The following is a 24,579-nucleotide window of genomic DNA, read 5'->3' as shown; positions in this document are numbered from 1 at the left end:
GAACCAAGAATATGCTGAATTATAAAAAACACACACCCAAGCCCAAAGAGAATGTGGTGTTGTTACACAGATCTAGTAAAAAATAAATTCCACTTTAAAAAGAAAATTGAAACGTTGTTTTAGGGCTCTATGTTTAGGAATTAGCTTTGTGTGATTTTTTGCATTTAAAAATAAATATTGCATTAGATTGAGAACTCTTCCTATGATATTTGAGCACTCGTGGAATGTGTTACACTTTGAGCCATTCTGTCTCAAGCTGCTGGAAATACGGTTTTCTAATGAATTTCTTTTCCTGAGTTGAAATTGACTCCTGTGAGAAATAGGCTTCTAACTTAATTTCTTCAGAAAGGAGATGTGAATTAGAAATGATAGTAAAATCTGTAAAAAACTAGTAAAAGTATACTATTCTGACATTTGTTGGATTTTCTACTTTGAAGATTCTTAAATTCTGCTGCTCACCTTTACAGTTTGAAGAGTTTACCTTAGGCATTGTTAATTTCATGTGCTTCAGAGGGTCCTTGAATCCCTACAAATCATATGCTGAATGTAGCCTGTTTTTTCAGTCTAGATAGAGAATCAACATAGTCATCACATTCTCAGAAAGATGGGGCCCCACAAAAGATTGTGAACCACTCGATACATAATTAAAGAGTATATTTCCTGTATTTGGAGGGTTAAAAATCTTAAGGACTAGACCTGATAATATATGTCATTCATTGCCAAGTATGTCTAAGAAGTGTTTATGATTGAGAGTTTAGCACATAGAAGGTTTTTTCTTATTTTTCATCCAAGGAAAATATCAATTCCATTTACAGATGGGGAAAAAGCTAGTTTGTGAGACTGTTTCAGAGTCATGCAGACACTGTTGGGTCAGCATTTGAATCCAGATTGTCTAAAATCAGAGTCAGCATGCCTAACAGCCAGGCTACAGTAGACTTTGTGTCATTGGTTGTATTTGATTGATGTTAAATGAATAACTGATGTTAGAATTGAAAAATGTATTTGAGATTATCATTTCACTGTATCATGGGATTTGGGAGCCTTGAACTCCCAGTAGGAGGAGACCTTATACTAAACTAAAATTGTACCAAAAATTTGAGAGGCAGAGTTACAGAGAGTCAGAGAGAAACAAAGAGAGAGGGAGATATCAGAGTTACAGAGAGATCTTCCATCCACTGGGTCATTCCACAAATGGCTGCAAAAACTGGACTGGGCCAGGCTAAAGCCCCGGAGCCAGAAACTCCATCCTGCTCTCCCAAATGTGGTCCAAGCATTGGGGCCATCTTCCGCTGCCTTCCCAGATGTATTAGCAGGGAGTGGGGTCAGAAGTGGCGCCACAGGACACAAACCAGCACTCATATGGGATGCTGGTGTTGCTGATCACAGCTTAACCTGCTATTCCACAATGCTAGCCTCACTGCTGGCAGAGTCATCTACCTTCTGATTTGATTATTTCCTGTGATTGCAAGTTCACTTTTTGTTTTTGAAATTTTAATTCCTTATTTCTATTTTTGTTGAGTTAAATCTTCCTGTTATTTCCAGTTTCACCTTTATGTATATGGTACATTTATTATCTATAAAAGGATTAAGAAATAAAATGTCCTCTTTTAGTTATTTTCTTGTTCTTTTTAGTGTTTATTTTATTTGAAAGACAGTGATAGAGAGAGAGGGAGAGACAGAGAAAGAGATCTTTCATCCACTGGTTCACTCCCCAAATGGCTGCAACAGCCAGGGCTGGGCCAAGTCAAAGCCAGGAGCCAAAAACTCCATCCTGGTATCTCACATGGGTTTCAGGGGCCCAGGTCCTTGGGCCATCTTCTGATGCTTTGCCAGGCACATTAGCAAATCCACAGAGCTGGATCAAATTGGTGCTGCTGTATGGGAAGTCAGTATCATGGACAGTGGCTTAACCCTTGACACCACTGATGCTCTCCTCTTGTACTTTAGTTTTTGTAAGTAAGGTGTAATTTACATGCAGTAGAAGTTTTGCAGCTGTGTGTAACTGGGTAATCTCACCGCAATCAAGAGTTAGGACATTTCTATCACTTCAAAAAGTTCTCAAGCTCTTTTGTAATCAGTTCCCTCTCTACCTACAACCTCTGACAACCATGAATCCAATTTATGTTCTTATAATTTTGTCTTTGGTAGAATATTATGAAAGTGGAATCATGCAGCTTGTGTAGCCTTTGTGTCTTCTTTCCCTTAACATAATCATTTTGATATTCATTAAGTTGTTGCCAATTGTCCATAGATTTTTCATTAATATCCTAGTAAAGGTTTCAACAACTTGTTCTCAAAAACAAAACAAAAAGAATCCAAGACAATCCATTCCCATTATGGGCTATTTTAAGCTATCTAAACCAACTCACAACAGTTCCTTGAAAGTTAACAGTGGTATCTAGCATGCCACTGAGTTTTGCTCCGCCTTTTTGTTCCTTTGTATCAAGGTACAACACTTTGTTCCCCCGTTCACGAATTGATGAACATTTGTGTTGTTCCCAGTTTTGGTCAATTATGAATAAAGCTACTGAACATTTGCATACAGGTCTGTATGAGGGACAAAAGTTTTCAGTTTTCTTGAGTGAATACCTAGAAGTGGGATTATTGGATCTTTGATGTACATATTTATCAATATCAGTAACTTTTGACTCAACTGCCAAGCTGATTTCCAAAATGGTTATATCATTTGATAGTGTTCTCAGCAATGTGCGAGAGTTCCAGTTGCCCTATGTCTTTGTTAGCACTTATTATTGTCATTTATTAACATTTTAGCTATGTTTAATGTGTATAAGTGGCCTCCTTTAATGTTTTTAACATCTCATTTTAAGCAGTATTTAGACCAATATAGGGAGCTTATGGTAATCATTTCTTTTTTTAAAAAAAATATTTATTTTACTTGAAAGGCAGAGTTAGAAGAGTGAGAAGGAGAGACAGAGAAAGATCTTTCATCTGCTGGTTCATTCCCCAAATGGCTGCAATGGCTGGGGCTGGGCTAGTCTGAAGCCAGAAACTTTTCCAGGTCTCTCACATGGATGCGGGGGTGCAAGGACTTGGGCCATTCTCACTGCTTTCCCAGGTGTATTAGCAGGGAGCTGATGGGAAATGGAGCAGCTGTAACTTGAACCCGTGCCCCTGTGGTTGCCAGCGCTGCAGGCAGCAGCTTTACCCACTGCACTGTGATAGACATTTCTAAGAAATTTTTTGTTGGCTTGGTCTTTACTCATGACCTCACAATGAAGGCTGTAGCTCTTAAAGGATATTGTTTGAGTTTCTACTGTACGTTTACCATTCATATTAAAATTAATTTTTGTAAAGGAATATCAGGAAATTTTTCTAATGCTTAGCTATTAACAATTTTTTGTTAAAATTTAGGTATATAAAACTTGTTTTAGAAAAAATTAGAGTTAAAAAAATTCTTGAATTACTATAAAGCATTATTTAAGATTTTACTTGGTCTTAAAGGAAAAAGAAAATTCTGTGTTGCTACCTATATACTGATACTTTGCTTTGAAGAGGTTTTATCAGTTTTATAAACTGATTCGACTTTTTATTTGAAAGTCTTAAAGATTGTTAAATCGATTGTTCCTCTTTCTGAAGCCACAATATTGAAATCTTAACTTCAGAATTTCTTTTTCTATAATTAAGTGAGTAAATTACATATATCCCATCAAAAATTTAATATTGAATAGTAAAATACTGTATTGGCCTGTAAAATAATATATGATTGCTTAGAAAGTTGTTATGAAATACAACATTTAGGGGCTGGCCCTGTGCTGTAGTAGGTTAAGGCTCAGCATGTGGCACTGGCACCCTATATGGTCACCAGTTCCTGTCCTGGCTGCTTCTCTTCTGACCAGCTTTCTGCTTATGGTCTGGAAAAGAAGTGGAAGATGGCCCAAGTGTTTGGGCCCCTTCACCCATGTGGGAGACCCAGAAGAAGCTCCTGGCTCCTGGCTTCAGATCGGCTCAGCTCCAACCATTGCGTCCATTTGGGGAGTGAACCAGTGAATGGAAGACTTCTCTCTCTCTCCCTCTCCCTCTCCCTCTCCCTCTCCCTCTCCCTCTCCCTCTCCTCTCTCTCTCTCTCTCTCCTTGTCTCTGTGACACTGCCTCTCAAATAGGTAAATAAATCTTTAAAAAAGAAAAAAGAAATACAATATTTAGAGGAATGACCTTATAAGTAGCTGTGTTGATTATAAATAAGAATAGCTATAGTCCTTATTTAAGTACCCTGTAATAAGAGTTGTTTATATAAACCTCCTTTTTTGTGCAAGTGGCCTGCAAAGTCCCTGTCATAACAGAGCCTACAGTTGAGTGGAAGAGGCCACCGAGTAGGTTAGTGAAGAAATGAGGTATTGGAGCTACAGGTGCACATGGAGTAGAGGCAGGGTGGGCTTGGGAACTCAGACTTGATGTTTGGCAGGACTCCTGGGAGAAGCAGTTTCTGTGCTGACATGTAGAGTTGAAGAAGTCAGGCAGAATGATAGTGGAATATCAACAAAATATCTAGTCATCCAGAGGTGAGAGAAAACCTGAATAGTAAACATGCCAGGAATATTGTTTTCAAATAACAAAGGCCTCTGACTCCTATATTGTTGCCCCCCTGCCCAATCTCATTCATATTTAGGAAGCTTAAAGGGGGAATAAAACTGGGGTGAAAACAGAGAAACCTGCAAGTTTGTTTTTTTTTCTGATATTCCTAGACTGAAACAATGTAACCATACGGTCTTTGAATACATCCTTAGATCTTGTAAGAAGCATTAAGGATTTCAGTATTACTTTTTTAAATACTCACTTTTTTATTTTTAATTTTTTTATATTTATTTAAGAGGCAGAGTTACAGACAGGAGAGACAGAGGGAAAGGTCTTCTATCCACTGGTTCACTCCCTGATTGGCTGCTACAGCTGGAGTTGCATAGACCCAAAGCCAGGAGCTTCTTCCTGGTCTCTCATGTGGGTGCGGGGGTCCAAGGACTTGGGCTGTCTTCACTGCTTTCCCAGGCCATAACAGAACTGGATGGGAAGTGGAGCAGCCGGGACTCAAACCAGTGCCCATATGGGATGCCAGCACTGCAGGCGGCAGCTTTACCTGCTATACCACACCACCGGCCATGAAAGCCATTGATTTAAATACAAGGTTTAAAATAATAAATTTGTTATATTTTAATATTAGACATTGCATCTTTAACTTTCACTTTTTAAAAAATCAGCCAAACTTCACTACTGAGCTCTAGATTTATGTAATCTAACTGCTAATTTAGACATACATACTGAGAGCTACATGTGCATGTCAGCTTCAGCATGTCCAAAACTTAACTCACGATCCTTCCCTCAAAATACATTCCCTCCTCCTGTCTTCTCTGAGTAAATGGCTTTAGCACAACTCTAGATTGAAGCCTGATAGTGGTAATCCTCTTCTGTCTTCCTCAGGTTCCACATCCAAGTTAAGCCTCAGGTCCCATTGCTTTTATCTTCGAAGTATTTCTTGTATTCAGCCTCCCTCTTCATGTTTGGCTTGTATTTCTTTGCTGAATATTGCAGTGGCTTTTTAAATGATTACCCTCGTACTCTTTCTAAAATAAATTCTCTATTCTCTCTCTTTTTTTTTAAGTTTGAAAAATGGAAACCTATGGTTTTTCCTCTTAAGGTTCTTAAATACATGTTATGTCATCCAAGAACCACTAAAGCGGGGGTGGTGGTCACGGGGGGCGGGTGGGTGTCTTAATCACTACAAAGCTCCATGTAACCTGGCTTCAGCTTCTCCAGTCTCATCTTTGACAACTGTTGGTTTGTTCACTTGAATGTCTGCTGTGCACCGTGCTAGGTGATAGAGCTGTATGAACAGCTTCAGTTCTAGCCAGGAAGGAGAGGATAAATAACAAGTGTAAACTATTGTCATATAACTGACAATAACTGTCAGTGTTACAGTATATAATACATTCTGTCTTGTGTTATTATTGGGAGAATAACTCAGTTACACTGTACCTTCAAAGGTGTTTAAGTACCATGGATAAACATGACTGAGTATGGAGGTTAAGGGAATACTAGGGTGCTGAAGCGTGGGTGAGATTGGCATTTATGGAGGCTGTAAGAGAAGGCTTCTCTACTAAAATGATTTATGGAGAGATATGAAGCCGTGGAGGGAGTAAGAATCATAGATCTGAGAGAAAGGAGGTGCCAAGGTATAGAAGCAGGAGGTTACTTGATTTGTTTAGAGAAGAGTAAGGGGTTCACTGGAGGGGGTGAGGGGTGAGGTTAGAGTGGTAGATACATGGCTGTCCATGTTTTTTGACTAAGGAGCTCAGAGAGTTTGAGCTGAGGTTGCATCTCTGCATAGCCAGAAATGCATTCCTGTCTCCTTGAAGTTTCAAATTTGCAACCACCTGCTGCCCTGAGACTTTTGTTCTACCTGGACTAATGCTTGGTCATCCCGCCCCCATGTTCCCCTGACACTCTGTTGTAACCCTGTTGTAATACTTAGTAGTTAATTTGTTTGTCTGTCATCCCAAAGCTAAGGTTATGGAGGGTCAGGCTTAGATATTTTTTTTTTCTTAACTTCTGAATTCCTATTTCATTGAATCAATGTTTGTTGAGTTATAAGATTGCTGAACATGGGATGAGTTGCTGAAAACTGGGTGGGAGATAGGAACAACCAATGCTGAATAGTGACTGCTGGCTCATATGGACAGGGCATAATTGGTGCTTAGTAAACACTTGGTGAATGAATGCACATTTTTGTGCCAGCTTTGTGTGCTCTTCTCTGCTCCCATAAAACCCATGGGCAAACTTTTCCCAAGAATCCTTTAAATGTTTCCTAATAACGTTATCCCTCTGCTAATCACCTGTTCAAAAAGTGCCAAATACGTACTTAAGAAATTCATGCATCTCCATAAATAACTGTACTGATAGAGTAATATAGCAGCAAAGAAATATAAGAGTAATTTGTTTCCAGGATAAATGGATAGGGTTCATTGCAGAAAGTTTTACCTCATTCATGCTTCTGTTTTCCTCTGTTGGTAATTTTTTGAGGCTAATGTATTACTGGGCCCCTAAATCTAATAAGCAAAACACTGTCAGGCCTATGTTATCACTCCTATAAACAACTGAAACACAAGTCCCACAGAGTGAAGTCACAAGAAACAAAATTGATGGTATTTCTCAGTGTGTTTGATTTGATTGAAGGTTTACAAGTCTATTTACAAGACTGTACTAGTGCAGAGTTCTTTTCTTTTTTGGAAGTATTCATTTATTTATTTGAGAAGTAGAGAGAGATATGTAGAGAGAGCTCCCATCTGCTGGTTCACTCCCCAAAATGCTCACAATGGCTCCTGGACCGGGGCCAAAGCTTAGAGCTGAGAACTGGGACATGGAAACTCAATCCAGGACTCCCAGGTGGGTGGCAGGAACCCAGTTACTTGTGCCATCAATACCGCTTCCCAAGTTCTGCATTAGCAGGAACTGAAATCAAGAGGCAGAGCTGGGAATGGAACCTAAGTACTCCAAAGAGGAATGGAAGCATCTTAAGTGCTTGTCTGAATGCCTCCACCAAGATTTGGGGTTTTTGGAGTCTAGAGGTGCCAGGCCTGAGCCTAGACATTTCAACGCTGGGACGTGAGTGTCATTGTAGACACGGAATTGTTACCAGTGACTCTGTATCGCCAGTCCTTACATCTCAGGCTTCTACATCATGTCTGAATCCTCAGGATCTACATGTCTTTGAGCCTGCCGTAGAAGGACATTGGGTGATCCTAAATACTGTGTGTGCAGAAGCTATAAAACAAGGTGAATCATTTAGTTTGTTAGTGAGAAAAGTCATTTTCCTTTCCAATTTTATTTATCCAAAAATTGCTGTTCAATAGATTTTGTATAGTGGATCATAAATATTGGAGTTTTGATCTTCCATAGTGTTGTAACAAATCTAGTGATGATATTCCCTGTAGTTGTTTTCACTTTATGAAGTAGTTTGTATATTTTACAAATAAAATTTTAACTACTATATAGATTTTTTTGACAGGCAGAGTAAGACAGTGAGAGAGACAGAGAGAAAGGTCTCCCTTTTCCGTTGGTTCACTCCCAAAGTGGCCTCTACGGCTGGTGCCTCGCAGCCGGTGCGCTGCACCATCCAAAGCCAGGAGCCAGGTGTTTCCTCCTGGTTTCCCATGCGGGTGCAGGGCCCAAGTACTTGGGCCATCCTCCACTGCCTTCCCGGGCCACAGCAGAGAGCTGGCCTGGAAGAGGAGCAACCGGGACAGAATCTGGCGCCTCGACCGGTACTAGAACCTGGGGTGCCGGCGCCGCAGGTGGAGGATTAGCCTAGTGAGCCGCGGCGCCGTCTACTGTATAGATTTTTACCAACTAAAGTGTAATTGTAATTTCACTAAAATGCTGAGGGTTTTCTTTGGGTTGAGTTTTTTTTTTTATTTTTTTTTATTTTTTATTTTTTTTTTTTATGTTTTTGTGTGGTAAGGCCTTGGTTTTACGGCATTAGCAGGAAGTTAGAATGAGCAGTGGAGCTTGGGACTTGAACATAGGTACTCCAAAATGGGATGCAGATGTCCTAAGCAGTATCTTAACTGCTGTGTCAGAGACCTGCCCCTCAAGAAATGAATTTCTTAGGTTTAAGTTTTTTCCTATGAAGTTTTTTTTTAACTTTTGTCACCTCTTTGTGTTTAGTATATGATCTAACCCAGTATTCATTATTTTAAGTTTAATATATCGTTTTTTTGTGATTTTCCAGAAAAAAGAGAGCACTATGGTTGCTGAAGTACTTGAGTAAGCTTGAGATTTCAGAGTGCTCTGAGATAACCTTCGTATCATTATGCTGATCCACTACAAATGCTTTGAAGCATTAAGAAAACTGCATCCTTGCTTAGGAAAGGGAACTGACAAGGTATTGTAATTACATGTTTTGGTAAGATTGTAAGCTTAGGTTAGAAACTTTAAATCATCTATATGCATGTGAAACCAACGTAGATTAAAAATTGTACAAGTTCTTTAGAGCTTACAAGACTACCAAATGATCAGGATTGATTGATTCTTTTGAGTATGGGCTAATATAGGTTATAAAAGATTAGTATATATTTTTAATGGCATGCCAGAGGCCCAGAAATTGAAACATTCTTGCTCCACCTCTGCCACAGAGCTGTGTTCCTTTGGGCAGGCAAGCTGGCCTGTCTGGCTTCTGGTTTTTCAGCTACTTTCTACTCCAGATCCTTGAGGTGACAGTGACAGTTGCCTCTGATGTGAATTCTTTTAGCTTTCCTCAGTTTTTAAGCCCTTGGTACCACTGTTGTGAGTGGTGATCATGTGACAGGGTGATTTTTGACATGTTGTAATAGGTATGTGATCAACACTTGATGAGTTGGCTGCATTTCTCATACCAGTTCCAGCTTCCTCTTCCTGTATAATGTTTCCTCCTAGCTTTAGTTCTGTAGCCAGCATGGACTTAAAGGAAGCCAACGTATTTAATATTAGCCTGAAAGAAATAAGACTCTGATTTAGAGCTGTTAATTAATTGTTGTACATAGGACTCAACATTTTAAAGAGAATTCCCATAGATATTTTCTTAAAATATTCAAATTAGTTAGTACATTTTAAGTGTTTGAGTTTAGAAAAACAACTTAACCTGTTTTAATTTCTTAGAATTATTAAAACTGTTATCTTACTGACTTATTTTGAAGTCATTTTTTTTAAAAAAACTATATATTTTTATTTGAAAGGCAGAGTTACAGAGAGAGGGAAAGAGAGAGAGAGCTTCCATCTGTTGGTTCACTCCCCAAATGGCCACAGTGGCTAGGGCCCAACTAGGCTGAAGCCAGGAATCTGGAACTCCATCTTTGAGTGGCAGATGCCATGTGAATGGCAGGGCCTCAAATATTCTGGCCATTTTCTGCTGCCTTCCCAGGTGCATAAGTGGGAAGCTGGATAGGAAGTGGAGCAGTGGGGATGCAATGCTAATATGAGCAGGCGTTGCACAGTGGCTTAACCACTATGCCACAACTTCGACCCCTAATTTTGTAGTAATTATAAACTCACAGAATTTGTAAAAATGGTACAGTCCCTTGTACCCTTCACCCCAATGGTAATGTCTTATATAATCATAGTACAATGATTGGTTTATATTTTAGTACTAAAAATATAGTGATCTCACTATTTTTAAAGTATTTATTGGAAAGAGAGAGAGAGAGAGAGAGAGAGAAACAGAGGGTGAGAAAGAGTGTTCCCATCCGCAGGTTCACTTGCCAAATGCCTGCAGTGGCTCTGGACTAGAACCAAAGCTGAGAGCTGGGATCCACATCTCCTTCATGGGTGGCAGGAACCCAGTTACTTGAGTCATCACTTGCTACCTCTCAGGGTCTGCATTAGCAGACAGCTGTAGTCAGAAGGTGTAGGCCAGCATTGAATTGAGGATCTCCCATATGAGACATAAGTGTCTTCATTGTATGTAAACCAGATACCTGCCCTGATCTTATTTATTTTGAAAAATGTTGGCAAATACAAGAATATTGATATTTTTGTGCTCTCCAAAGTGTGAAGAAGTTGGTGTGTACAAATATAAGTCATGTACCTTATTTCTGTAGGCAGTAGACCAAGGATGTGTTTCTTCTCTGTATTTCCTATATAAAACAGTGGCAGGTAATTATGCAAGTGAATGATTATTTTCCACTTGCTAGTTCCATCACAGTCGTGGACATAGTAAATGTAAAATTTTTAATTACATTGCATTCTTCTTAATTCCTCTTTGCTAGATTTCATTGTTTAATCACTACTATATTCACTTACTGGAAACTTTCATTATTAACATTAACAGAATATAAAGAAAGAATTATTGAGTAGTCAAGGAATATTTACTAAACATCTGCTATCATTGTGTTGAATATAGAGGAAATTTTGATACATTAGAAGGAGTGTTTACATTGCAGCTAAATAAATAGCCATGGCACATTACCACGTATTGCACAATATATTTTAGTGAATTTTGTTGTCTCTTAAATGCATAAAATAGGTAGGCAGTTGGTCTTCAATAAACATTTGTTGAATAGATGTACATAGAAAATCATGTTGTCCGAGAATTATGTAAGTCTTAAGAAAATAAGTGTTTACTATCATTCTTAGGAATTCTGAAACTCTTCGCTGTGGAGTGAAAGAATGATAATGTATGTTTTATTGTGTTTCTTTTTTTTCTCCTCACCCTAGGAATACTTAGGTAAATTTGTAATCAGATTTCCCTGATTAATGACTGGGTCTCTGTGACTCTAAAATCCAAGTGCTTTCCACATGCTTATTAAAACACAGAATTGGGTGATTTAGATAATAAATGCCATAGTTAAGTAAAGGAGGATGACATAAAAATAAACTCTGCATTAGTAACTTTTAGAATAATCAATAATTTTATTTAGTTTGATTTATTTGTGTAATGAATATTGATTGAATTAGATCAAAAATAAGGAATTAAACTTCCCACCTAGTTTTTATTTCCCAAAATGATCCCTCATAAAAACACTCTGAAAAGTTGCTGCATTATATAGTAATAATTTTAAATTTGTTTCTAAATATTATTAAATATTTTATTGGGAGGGATGGGCATTGTGGTACAGCAAGTTAAGTCTTCACTTGGGATGTCATATCCCGTATAAGAGTGCCAGTTTAAGTTCCAGCACCTCTGCTTCCCATTCAGCTTCCTGCTTGATACTTCCTGGGAGGCAGCAAATGATAGCTCAGATGCTCAAGTCCCTGCAACCCACATGGAGTTCTGAGCCCCAGCCTTTGGCCTGGCCCAACCCTAGCTGTTGTGGGCATTTTGAAAGTGAACCAATGATGAAAGTTCTCTCTCTCTCTCTCTCTCACTGTGCCTTTCAAGTATCTGAAAAATAAAAATTTTTTTTTAAAAAAACATTATGTACTGTGCTGGACATTTTGGGAAATATACATGGATCCTTAAGATATGGGTAGTTCTGGGGCTGGTGTTGTGGTATAGCGGGTAAAGCCACCACTTGCAACGCTGGCGTCGCTTATGGGCAATGGTTTGTGTCCCAGCTGTTCCACTTCTGATCCAGCTCCCTGATAATGGCCTGGGAAAGCAGCAGAACATGGCCAAGTCTTTGGGCCACTGCAACCCATTTGGAAGACCCAGATGAAGTGCCTGGCTCCTGGCTTCAACCTGGCTCAGCACTGGCCTTTGTGGCCATCTAGGGAGTGGACAGCAGATGGAAGATTGATCTCTCGCTCTCTCACTTATTCTCTCCCCTCCCCATCTCCATTGCTCTGATTTTAAAACAAATAAGATAAATCTTAAAAAAAAAAAAAAAAGATATAGGTAGTTCCTTCGTCAATAACTATAATGGTTGGGATAAGGTAAATGTATAAGTAAATAGTATGTAATTCATCTGAATGGTATAGAATCTCCACACTTAATGAGTAGAAAGATTACTTTTGGTTGAAGTGATCAACCCTATGATGACATTTGGAATGTCAGGGGGGTTGATATAATTATCTTGGGGAAAATTGTGCAATTTACTTATTTAAAAATTACAGAAAATTATTAAATCATTTACTTTATTAGTGAATCATAAAAAGTTTATTTGGAAAGAACTTAGCCTTAATTTAAGATTTAATTAATGACAAAATGGATAAGAAATAAATAAAATACTTAGGTGAAGACCAAAATCATGCTTCCAACATGAAAACCTTGCTCCTGATACATTTTACATAAAAATTGTATGAAATATTATTTCCATGGCATGTATTCTTTTTTAAAGTATAAATTTTATTGTGAATATTTAAGATATACATGATGTTATGACACACATGTATAAAATTACAGGGTAACTACAGTGAAACAACATATCCATCATCTCAATTACCCATCCTTTCCCCAAATCCTGCCTAAAACCTGTTATAGTCTCTTTTAGCCAAAATCCTAAATACAGTATGCACTACTAAATATTATATTCATGTTGTACATTAGATCTTTCGACTTGTTCATCTTACGTGTCTGCTACTCTGCATCCTTCAAATACTTCTCCCCACTTCCTCTCCTCTACCCTATCTCTGGTAACCACTGTTTTATTTTCTGTTTCTGTGTATTTGATTTTTTTTGATTCCACATAAAAGTAGAATCCTACAGTATTTTTCTTTCTGCATTTGGTTTATTTCACTTACCATAATGTCCTGCAGGTTATCCATGTTGTAGCAGGTGGCAGGATTTCTCCTTTTTATGGCTGAATAGTATTTCATTATGCACACACACACACACGTATAGAATAGCACATATATTCTATCTATTTTATCCATTTATCAGTTGGTCAACACTAAGATTATTTCCATTTCTTGCAATTGGGGATAGTGCTGCAATAAACATGGGTGTGCAAATATCTTCATTATGTGATGGTTTCATTTCATTTGGTTATATACCCAGAAGAAGGATTGCTGGATCATAAGGTAACTTTGCTTTTAATTTTTTAGGGACCTCCATACTGGTTCCTGTAATGGTTACACCAGTCTGCCATGTATTTTTTTTTTTTAAGATTTGTTTATTTATTTGAATGGCAGAGTTACAAAGAGGCAGAGAGAGAGAGAGAGAGAGAGAGAGAAAGAGGTCTTCCATCTGCTGGTTCACTCCCCAAAAGGCCATAATGGGCCACAGCTGGGCTGATCTGAAGCTAGGAGCCAGGAGTTTCTTCCAGGTCTCCCACGTGGGTGCAGGGGCCCAAGGACTTGGACCATCTTCCACTGGTTTCCCAGGCCATAGCAGAGAGCTGGATTGGAAGTAGAGCAGCTGAGACTTGAACCAGCGCCCATATGGGAAGCTGGCACCACAGGCGGCGGCTTTACCTGCTACAGCGCAGCACCAGCCCCTACCATGTATTCTTTTAAAAGATAATTTCATCTGTTAAGTTGATGATATATGTGTTTTATAAATTTCATTTTATAACTTTAGAATTAAGTTGCATGAGTTATCTTCCTTTGAAGTTTGTTTTTGTTCAAAAGACAAGCAGCAGAGAGAAGAGAGAGAGTTCTCAATCTCCATGTAGGTCACCATCTGAGTGGCAGAGATCCAGGTACTTGGTCCATCTGCTGCCCCTTAGGGTGCACATCAACAGAAGCTGGATCAGAAGCAGAGGTAGGACTGGACCCCAAGCACTCTGATATGGGAAGTGGGCATTCCATATATTGCTTAACCTACTGAACCACAGTGTCTACCCCAAGAGTTATCTTTTTTTTGTTGTTTTATTTTTTATTTTTAGGCTTATTTATTTATTTGAAAGTCAGAGTTGCAGAGAGAGAGAGAGAGAGAGAGAGAGGGGTCTTCCATCCTTTGGTTCACTCCCCAGTTGGCTGCAATGGCTGGAGCTGCGCCGATCCAAAGCCAGGAGCTTCTTCTGGGTCTACCACATGGGTGCAGGTGCCAAGGACTTGGGCATTTTCTACTGCTTTCCCAGGCCATAACAGAGAGTTGGGTCGGAAGTGGAGCAGCAGGGACTTGAACCAGCGCCCATATGGGATGCTGGCATTGCAGGTGGTAGCTTTACCCACTACGCCACGGTGCAGGCCCCAGGAGTTATCTTTTTGATCAAGATGATAATTGGTTTATTACTGTTTTATTATTTTTGAAGTTCTAGTGTGTAAAGTGTTTCTATTATCTGAGTGAAATAATATTAAATTTTTTTCTTAATGTCATGGAGTTCAGCCTTACAGAAGGGTAACTATCAGAGGCAAGCTGCAAGAATAGTGCAGGGGAAGATGGGAAAGGAAGATGTGATGTGGGAAAAGAGCACGAGGAGGGAAAGGAGAGAAAGAGGTAGAGAAAATAGAGTTCTCTGTAAAGGAGTATTCTGCCTCATATAATTTTGTATAGCAGATGTTATATTGTACGTAGTGAGACCTGAAGCATTCTGAAAGCTAGTGGCTCCATCAAACCTATAAAGAGCAGAAAGTCCTTTGAGTTTGCTTTAGTTGTATAATAAATAATAATAATAAATGATGTCATAGCATTCATTTGTGTTCTCCACCTCCTTTTCCACAGAGACCTAGATTTTCATCTGAGTCACCAGAGTAAATAAATCCTGTGATTCCCAGCTTGTCTTAGGTTGCGTAACCACCACGTGGGTTGACATAGATGTTTATACTTCAGGAGGGTGCGGGAGAGACGATCAAGACATGGCAGCTGCTAAAAATGCAGTAAGGTCACTACTGCCACTGACATGTGTTTGTGTTATGGGGTCAGAGTAGGAGGGGAAGAATTTGTTGCTTTTCTGAGATTACAGTATTAGTGATCTTTAATCATAACTTGGAAAAGAGTATTCTGTCTTTCTTAGAAAGCTTATTGTGCTTTCTCTTTGGATTTTCATGCTCTTTGACTTTTCTCAACTTGACTAAGATTTTCACCAAAAATAAGCCACTTTGCTGCTTGCCAATGTTGCAAGATCTTTAAAAGGATTATTCTCATAGTCTAGTCTTTCTTCTTCCTACACTGCTTGTTGATACCTACTTAAGTGTAAGGTTTAATGGTGGCTTTGCTTACCCCGATGTCATTTGACAAAGTGTCATTGCAGCCCAATGGAAATCTTGCTTAGCAAGCACTATGTTAATGGGAGAGGTGTTGTTTAATAAGTATGGCTTGTAAATATTAATCACCTCCATGTGAGATTTCTTGGGTTTCACTAAAGTTTAGAATTGTTTTTACATAGTGTGTTGGGTACATTAATATATGTATGGATTTGCCTCATCCTTTTAAGTAGCAGCATTCTGTACTAGCCACTGGCTTTGAGTTACCCTTTTGCATTTTATCATCTCTTATTGTTAAGGGCTCAATAAAAAGTCTTATTTTTATAAAAGTTTTTGAATATGGTAAAATATCCATATTGGTAGAGAATGCTTTGGCTTGTTAGAGTTGTAGTTAAAAACTATAATTATTATTTTTCTGTCAGGTAATCTGTTCAACTCACTGTGACTTCTGTTGCAAAGCAAAGAGGCATGTCTCTGAACAGCAATTTTCAACAAAAACATATTGGCCAATAACTCATTCCCAGATGCCTGAAATATTGAGAAGTCATAATAAAGTAAACAAATAGTAAAATGGATTTTTTATTCATTTTGTTTGAAAGACAGAGAGGCACAGATCTTTCATTTGCTGGTTCACTCCTTAAATGGCTACAACAGCCAGTGGTTGGCCAGGCCAAAGCCAAGAGCCTGGTACTCAGTCTGGTCTCCCACATGGGTGACAGAAAACTAATTTCATGAATCATCATGTGTTGTCTCCCGGGGTGCACATTGGCAGGAAGTTGGAACTGGGAGAAGAGCCAGCATGTGAACCGAGGCACTGCCATATGGGATGTGGGAGTCCCAAGTGGCATCTTAACTGCCATGTCAAACACTTGCCACAGTGGAATGTATTTTTAAAAGATAAATATTAAACATGATGTTAGATTGAGGAAGGGGTTATATGAATATAAAAATAGAATAGAGGAAAATCATAGTAAAAGGGTACAAGTAGATGAAATTAATCCATGTGAGACGTGTTTGTGTTGTGTTTATTGACCAATAGGGAAACATTTTTGGAAAAAGAGATTTTCTTAGAACTCACATTATCTGTTTTCTTTGAGTAAGATCTTCCCTAGTAGTCAGCATTCCTCAGTATTGTATCGTAGAGTAAGTGGAATACATTTAACACTTACTTATTAGCCATCTGAATCTATGTTTTTTCATTCAGCAAGAGTACTTTGTGTGCTGAATATTAAGATGATAAGAAGCTATATTTTCATTCATAGAGCTGTTATACTCTTGTAGGTATGAGCAGAGAATTATCAAATAATGTAGCTGTTAGTGTTACATCTGTTTTGAGGTTTCATTGTCTCCCCCTAGCCACTATTTGGAGTTGTTTTTTTTTTTTATCACACCCTGCACTTATTCTTACTGCAGCTCTCTTGGCTTCTAAGGAGCCTGCAACAAATACATGCACTTTTTTCCTTGAATCTTGGGCTGCTTGTTTACTAGTTTTTTCTTATATGCAGGGTTATCCCATTTATGGCTTGATTTTCAGTTAAGGATCAAGGTTGTATGTGGGGAGCAACCCGGACTAGACTAAGTTACTGGAATTAAGACTTATTCTATGCATCTGCTCTCCCACAATATGGCGCTGGGAGAGGAGAAAACAGCTTCTACACAGCTGCCTCCAGTTCAACCAATAAACTGTAGGACCTGCTCCTGATTGGAGGAGAGCAGCGTACTCAGCATGTGGGCAGCCGAGTTGGGATTGGTGGAGGAGGACTATAAAGGAGGAGAGAGACGGCATGCACCAGGAACATCTAAGGGGAACATCTATCTGAAGGAACACCTGTGCAGCCCCCGAGAGAGCCGGCCAGCGGTGTGCCGCTCCCCCGCGGAAGTGGGGAATGTGGCAGGGGGAACCGCCCTTCCACGGAGGTGGAAGGGTCGGTAGCCAACCCAGGAAGAACCAGCAGCAAACCCGGGGAGGGCCAAGCAGACAAAAGAACAGCACAGGGTCCTGTGTTGCTCCTCCATGAAGAGGGGGAGCGACATAATGGTGCCGTGACTCGGATATGAAGCCTAGGCAGGGCTTAGTGTCGTTCCTCCACGAAGAGGGGGAGCGACATAATGGTGCCGTGACTCGGATATGAAGCCTAGGCAGGGTTTAGTGTTGTTCCTCCATGAAGAGGGGGAGCGACATAATGGTGCCGTGACTCGGATATGAAGCCTAGGCAGGGTTTAGTGTCGTTCCTCCATGAAGAGGGGGAGCGACAGTTGTAGAAAAAGCCAATAGAAGGAACAATTAATGAGAGCGTGGTAGTAATAACAACTAGACTTTGGGGAAAGTGATTAGAATGCCATTTTTGGCCCTAAGTGGAATTAAAAGTGTAATAAGTGTCATAATGAGAAATTCAACATTGATTGAAAGAACCACTAATTTACATGACTAGATATTTTATATACTGTTTTATTGTTCTGATGTACCTCATCTCTTTTGTACTCCAAAATTACTGGTAGAAGTCTTGGGAACCAATCACTTCAATATGCTGTAACAGGAGAGATATACAAATGTAAGGTAGTCATTGTCTTTTTCTTTCTGGTTTAATGATCAAAATGAATTTTGGCATGTAAATGTCCAAAAATCCCATGTATATTGTGTTATTGTTTCAATAGTATTATGTTACAAAGTTTCCAATGCATTTTATTTGAAAAACAGTTTTTTCCTTTGTTTAATTGCTTTATTTCTAAATTTTGTAAGTTTGCTTAGGTTTGTTATATCTCAAGATTTGATAAAGGTTTATTGTATTTGTGATAAGAGAGAGCCTGGCCAAGTTTCAGAGTATAGCAGACATTTCTAAGATCAGACGAGATTGGGTGCATTCAGGGTGGTGTGGCTGTAGATGGGCAGACATTTCTTTTACTTAGGACAGACTAGATGAATGGTGCTGCAGTTAGAGTCAATCTAGCCGAAACTACAAGTGCTGTGAGGAAATTATCTTTTTAGGCCATACTGCAGGTAGAACAGGTAGAGAACAAGCCACTTGACCTGTTAATGAGAATTCAAGGTAAAGATAGAATCTGGAATAGGAGAGTAAATGTGTGTGTATAAGTAAATGAGTGATTGGGAACATACCTGCATACATATGTTTATATGAGTGGCCACCAGAGAATTCAGTCTTTGGTTACTAGGCTCTACCTTATAGCCTGATACCAGACCTTTAGATTGTGACTAGTAATTAAAAATAGGCATCCCAGTTCCAGGGTGTGACAATTCGGGGACCAGATTTGGGATCTCTGAGAGTGTCAAAACAGAAACTCAGTTATAGTAACTGCCAGCCAAGGAGAGGACAACAGAAGGGGTGCGAGTAGACAGAGTAGGTCTCAAAAAGAGCTGGAAACTCTAAATCACATAATCTGGAGTATAAAGGTTGGGTAATGTTAATGATGATTTGATCCAGAGTGGAAGTTTGGGACTGACAGTGCTGAAGAACCTTTGGTCACAAGCCCTGCTGATGATCTGGGACAGGAGAAGCAAAGCACATGGAGGGCAGAAACTGGCTGGGCTTGGCATTCTTTTATGTACGATCAGGTGTCTTTTAAAGGGAAAAGTCATTTCCATTGTTAATCAGTAATCAGAGTCTGCTTTATTGGCACTGGTATAGCATCACGAGATGCAGAGAACTGCTGATGCCTCACAATAGCGTGCTTAACAGGGAACTGCCACTAAGATGAACAAACCTAAGCTTCGCCTTCTTGCAAAATAGGAGGATGTGAAAAAGCATGTTAGACAGGAGTGTTCTAATGTCACAGTTCTGAATGCAAAATTACACTGTTAGGGGTTTAGTTGGAGTGGGTTAAGAGGAAGCAAGGAAAACGCATGCTTATGATAATTTGATGTTAAAAAGAGAACCTTCTGCACCTTTGATTTATTTTTTGAAGTCCTATTAGCATTGAAGGGTGGGTTGCAGTTAGTTAAAAGGAAGTTTGTGGAATCCAATCTGGGAACTAAATATGCACTGGGGGCTTGGACAGAAGAAGCTAGAGTTGCTTTGGGGATCTCTTCAGTAGGAGGTTTTGTTTTTTGGGGCTTTTTAAAAAAAAAGATTTATTTTATTTATTCAAAAGAGTTACAGAAAGATAGGTAGACAGAGTCTTCCACCTGTTGATTCACTCCCCAAATGCCTGCAACGCCTGGAACTGAGGTGATCCGAAGCCAGGAGCTTCTTCCAGGTCTCCCAAGGATTTGGGTGCAGGGGCCCAAGGACTTGGGCCATCCTCTGCTGCTTTCCTAGGCTATAGCAGAGAGCTGGATTGGAAGTGAAGCAGCTGGAACTTAAACCAGCGCTCTTATAGGACACTGGCGCTGCAGGCTGGGGCCTTAACTAGCTGCGCCACCTCACCAGCCCTATCAGTAGGAGTTTTTAATATGTTTTTCTCCAGTTGGCTTCACTGTAGAGATTTGGTCTCATTGCCTTGTCTGTTCATTTTAGATTCTATCAAGAAGGGATTAGAGTAGCCCTGTTTAGATGAGCTATCTTTCTCTCTCTGAACCAAGGTTTGCAGAGTTATGATGAATCACAATGGCCCTGTGAGCCTACTTCTGTGTACTGAGACCTTCTCAAAAAAGGAGAAATCCAAAGCTGGGCAGCCCTCTGAGGAGATGTCTAAACATCTCATCCTTCCGTAGTTTAAGCACTCCTTCTCGCTTCTCTTCCTTCAGCTCACTCTCCTCTCTGCTTGTATGAAAATAGACGTAACCCTGCTATCCCATCTATGCCTGGTTTCCAGGGGAGAAAATCCAAATGCAAGCTGAGGCACCACATCCAGAGGCAGTGCCGCAGAGCTACTGACTGGCTGATATCATGCTGCCTGTGATTGCATTGTGATTCCTCATGGTTTACAGTCTCAGGTTAACTTCTGCCAACTTGCCATCTGTACGGCTGGGGGAAAGGAAGAGGAAATAAATAGAAAATAAACTTAAAGAAAAAGATGGATGTTTAGTACACACCGGTTAATAAGAAGGAAATACATGGTGGTTATGATCCTTAGTTTTATCTATACACAAAGCCCAGATTTCTTATTTATGCTACCTTCTGCTGGTCTTGGCTCATCAGTGTTCTGTCCCTAGCGTGCTGACTGAGTTCTTTGTTCCTAAAAGGGCCTGAGTCATGTTATTCCAACTGTATGGAATTATGATGCCTTGCCGCTAACATTAACACTGTGTGCAACCCTATTAGAAGAGATTTGGGAGATTCACCTGAGTTCTTTTCATGGCCTTCCTGCTGTTCTCCAGAAGTACAGCCATGACCTCACCGCCACTGATTTATCACGGTTACCAGTTCTGTAGTATCCAGTGCTTGTTTTTATTGCTGACATGAAGAAATCAAACTGAACCTGATAAGTTCAGCTTTCAATAGAGTGACACAATTGTTTTGTCTCCTACTGTAAATGTTTCTTTCTTGGATACTAAATAAAAATTATGGATCAATAGATTCAAGCTGTTGAGACAAGAAGCAAAACTGAGAGCAGATGAAAGACATCGTCTTTATCAATACCACTTGGTTCCTATATCCAGTGTAATTCAGAGATGGGAGCCATCGTACACTGGTGGTTGGTTCAGGTATATTTATATTAATAATTTAGAGGAATTGCAGAACGGAGGCCTTCATTATGTTAATTTCCCTTGCTCATAAGATTCCACGTCTGAGCATCTGATAGGGACCCAAGGCTAAGAAGGGCTCGTAACTAGGAGACCTTTGAATCCTTAGCCTTTTTTCCGATGTGAAGGCCATTTTACATCATCTTTAGTCTGTTTGCTAGTTGATAATATTTGTTACCTTTCAAAGGGAGGTACATTATCTTTTCTTAAAAATAAATGTATTCAAATATATACTTAAATAAAAACGAACAAATCTTAAGTTTACAGTTTATTGGATTTTCTCATAATGAACATGTTTTACCATTTAAAAAAATACAAAGGAAAGTCCAGGAAAAATATTTGCAAAACATGTTTTGGCAAAGCATTTGGTCCAGAATATGCGAAGACACTTTCACAATTCAATAAGAAGACAAGGGCCAGTGTTATGTCACAGCAGGTAAGCCACTGCCTGTGACAGGCATCCCATGTGGACATTGGTCTGTGTTCCAGCTGCTCCACTTCCACTCCAGCTTCTTGCTAATGGCCTGGGAAAAGCAGCAGAAGATGGCCCATGTGGGAGACCCGGATGAGGCTGGTCCAGCCCCGGCCATTGCAGCCATCTAGGGGAGTGAACCGACAGATGGAAGATCTCTCTCTTTCTCTCTGTCTCTCTCTCTCTCTCTCTTTCCTTCTCTCTCTGTAACTGACTTTCAAATAAATAAATAAATCTTGAAAAATGAAGACAAAGAACTCTGTCAAAAAATGGGCAAAGGGTTTGAACAGACATTTTATTATGGATATATGAATGACCAATATTTGTTGTGTGGAAAGATAAAAGTATGTCACAGAAAGATGCTTCATATTACTAGTCATCAGGGAAATGCTGATTAAAATCATAGTATGATACCGCCACAATTACGTAGTCAGAATCTGGGGCCTGGCACTGTGGCATAGCGGGTAGAGCTGCTGCCTGTGGTGCTGGCATCCCATTTTGGGCGTTGGTTTGAGTCCTGGTTGCTCCACTTCCGATCTGCCTCTCTGCTATGGCCTGGGAAAGCAGTGGAAGATGACCCAAATCATTGGGCCGCTGCACCCATGTAGGAGACCCAGAAGAAGCTCCTGGCTCCTGGCTTCAGATCGGCACAGCTCTCGCTATTGCAGCCAGTTGGGGAGTCAACCAGGAACACCTCTCTCTCTTTGTCTCTCCTTCTCTCTCTCTCTCTAACTCTTTCAAGTAAAAAAAAAAAAAAAATCTTTAAAAAATAAAATAAAATCAATTTACCACATATATATGGCACTATTTCTGGTATTTCTATTTTTTTCCACTTATTTGAAAGGCAGAGAGAAACAGAGAGAGGCAGAAAGGTATTTCCCATCTGTTGGATCACTCTCCAAAAGCTCATAATAGCTAGGACTAGACTAGTCCTAATTCAGGAACCGGTAATTTAGTCTAGGTCTCCCATGTGGGTGTTAGATACCCAGCTACTTGATCAACTAGTGCCTCACAGGAAGGAGGAAGAGGGAATGAGGCTGAAACTTGAACTCAAGCACCCTGATAAGGGATGCAGGTGTCTCAAGCAATGACTTAACCGCTGTACAGAAGCCGTTTCTATCAGTTAATTTTTTAATGTTGAATTATTCTTTTTTTTTTTTTTTTTTTTTTTGACAGGCAGAGTGGACAGTGAGAGAGAGAAAGAGAGAGAGACAGAGAGAAAGGTCTTCCTTTGCCGTTGGTTCACCCTCCAATGGCTGCCGCGGCTGGCGCACTGTGGCCGGCGCACCGCGCTGATCTGATGGCAGGAGCCAGGTGCTTCTCCTGGTCTCCCATGGGGTGCAGGGCCCAAGCACTTGGGCCATCCTCCACTGCACTCCCTGGCCACAGCAGAGAGCTGGCCTGGAAGAGGGGCAACCGGGACAGAATCCGGCGCCCCGACCGGGACTAGAACCCGGTGTGCCGGCGCTGCAAGGCAGAGGATTAGCCTAGTGAGCCACGGCGCCGGCCCAATGTTGAATTATTCTTACATTTCCAGGATAAACTCTACTTGATCTCCACTGCTAGATTCGATTAATAATATTTTGTTAAGATTTCTGCATTTTGTTCAGAAGAAAGTTAGATTTCTAGTAGTCTTTTCTCTTAAATTTCTTCCATTTTGTTATCAAAATGTTGTTGGTCTTATAAAGTGCTTTGGAAAAAGCTTATTTCAATCTGAATTGAGCTGGTTAGTGTAAACAAACATAGTATGTTGTCTTTTTTGTAAGAAAAAAAGAGAAAATGCCATACATATATTTGTCTGACTTTACAAAAGAACAGAATGATGGGAGGTAATGAGGCCAAAAGTTTATGGGAATATACGTTTTTATACAGTTGTCTTCATATGTGAAACTAGAATGAGAATGGGTAAAATCCTAATCCACCAAAACATGAACTTGCTTGTATTTTAAATTTGTACTGTTCCTGCTCTGAAGGGGACAGAGTGAGTCTGCACGATTTCTTAACACAGAATTTAACTGTGTACCCTTGGTTTGGGTGAGAGTGAAATGGAGGGGTTGCAAGCACATCCTGAACTCTTTTCTGTTATGCGCATTTTTTAGAGTAATGTAGACAAAACTCTTCTAGAACATTATTAGATGTACTGGAGATTGGAGCCAGTGTTTTCCTTGAGGAAGGAAGGACAGTATGGGATGGGGAAAGCAAAAATATACTCTGGGGATGGATTGGAATTGAAGTTGTCAGTGCGAATTCATTATTTTAAATCATGTATATATATACACGTGTATATTACGACTATATATAATATAGATACACATACATGTTTGTAGCCATATGTGTATATATGTGCATATGTTTCCTAGATATGGCCAACAAAAGGACTAAGAGGAAAAGAGCACATTTAACTCCCAAATCTTGGTCTCTCATCCTGTTTCCCACTCAAAATGAACAGACTTTCTCAAGCAAATAGCTGACTCCAGTCTAGGCTGGTATGCACAGATACATACTAGGTGACCTAGATCATTATATTTTTGTGTTGGAAGACAGGAAAATATTTCTTTTCTTTTTCTCTTTTTTTTTTTCCAATGACAGGCTGTCATAGAAGCTTGTTGTTGGCATTCACACTAGCCAAATCTGGAATGATTTGGTCATCAGATAATTATAATGATGAATTATAAATCATTAAAAAGAGTAATTAGTGCAGGCATTTAGCCTAAATGGTGAAATTGCCTGTATTCCACATTGGAGGGCTTAGGTTTGTACCCAGCTTTGACTCCTGACTCTGCTTCCTCCTGATGCACATGCTGGGAGGCAGTGATGATGATATAAGTAATTGGGTTCTTACTTCTTATGTGGAAGGCCTAGGTTGGGTTCTTGGCTCTTGGCTTCAGCCCTGGCTCAGCACCAGTCTTATCTGTTACAGGGTTTTGGGGGTGATCTAACAGATGAGGACTTTCTCTGT

General features: G+C 39.7%; 1 protein-coding gene across 18 annotated transcripts in view; it reads left to right on the top strand.

Moving 5' to 3' along the window:
- WDFY3 (WD repeat and FYVE domain containing 3) overlaps positions 1-24,579 on the top strand; it is a 307,477-nt gene that overhangs the window by 1,109 nt on the left and 281,789 nt on the right. The window contains exon 1 of one of the 18 annotated variants that reach the window (XM_089303120.1): positions 8,753-8,890. The exons of the other annotated variants lie outside the window; for them this stretch is intronic. The gene's annotated coding sequence lies outside the window, so the exon portion shown is untranslated. Of the gene's footprint in view, positions 1-8,752; positions 8,891-24,579 lie in introns of those variants that run through there. 18 annotated transcript variants of the gene reach the window in all.

Source organism: Oryctolagus cuniculus, chromosome 8 (assembly GCF_051225735.1).
Source record: "Oryctolagus cuniculus isolate XC-2025 breed Fujian yellow rabbit chromosome 8, ASM5122573v1, whole genome shotgun sequence".
NCBI classification, from domain to species: domain Eukaryota; kingdom Metazoa; phylum Chordata; class Mammalia; order Lagomorpha; family Leporidae; genus Oryctolagus; species Oryctolagus cuniculus.
Note: the sequence above shows the minus strand (reverse complement) of the source record. Positions and strands in the feature narration are given on the sequence as shown.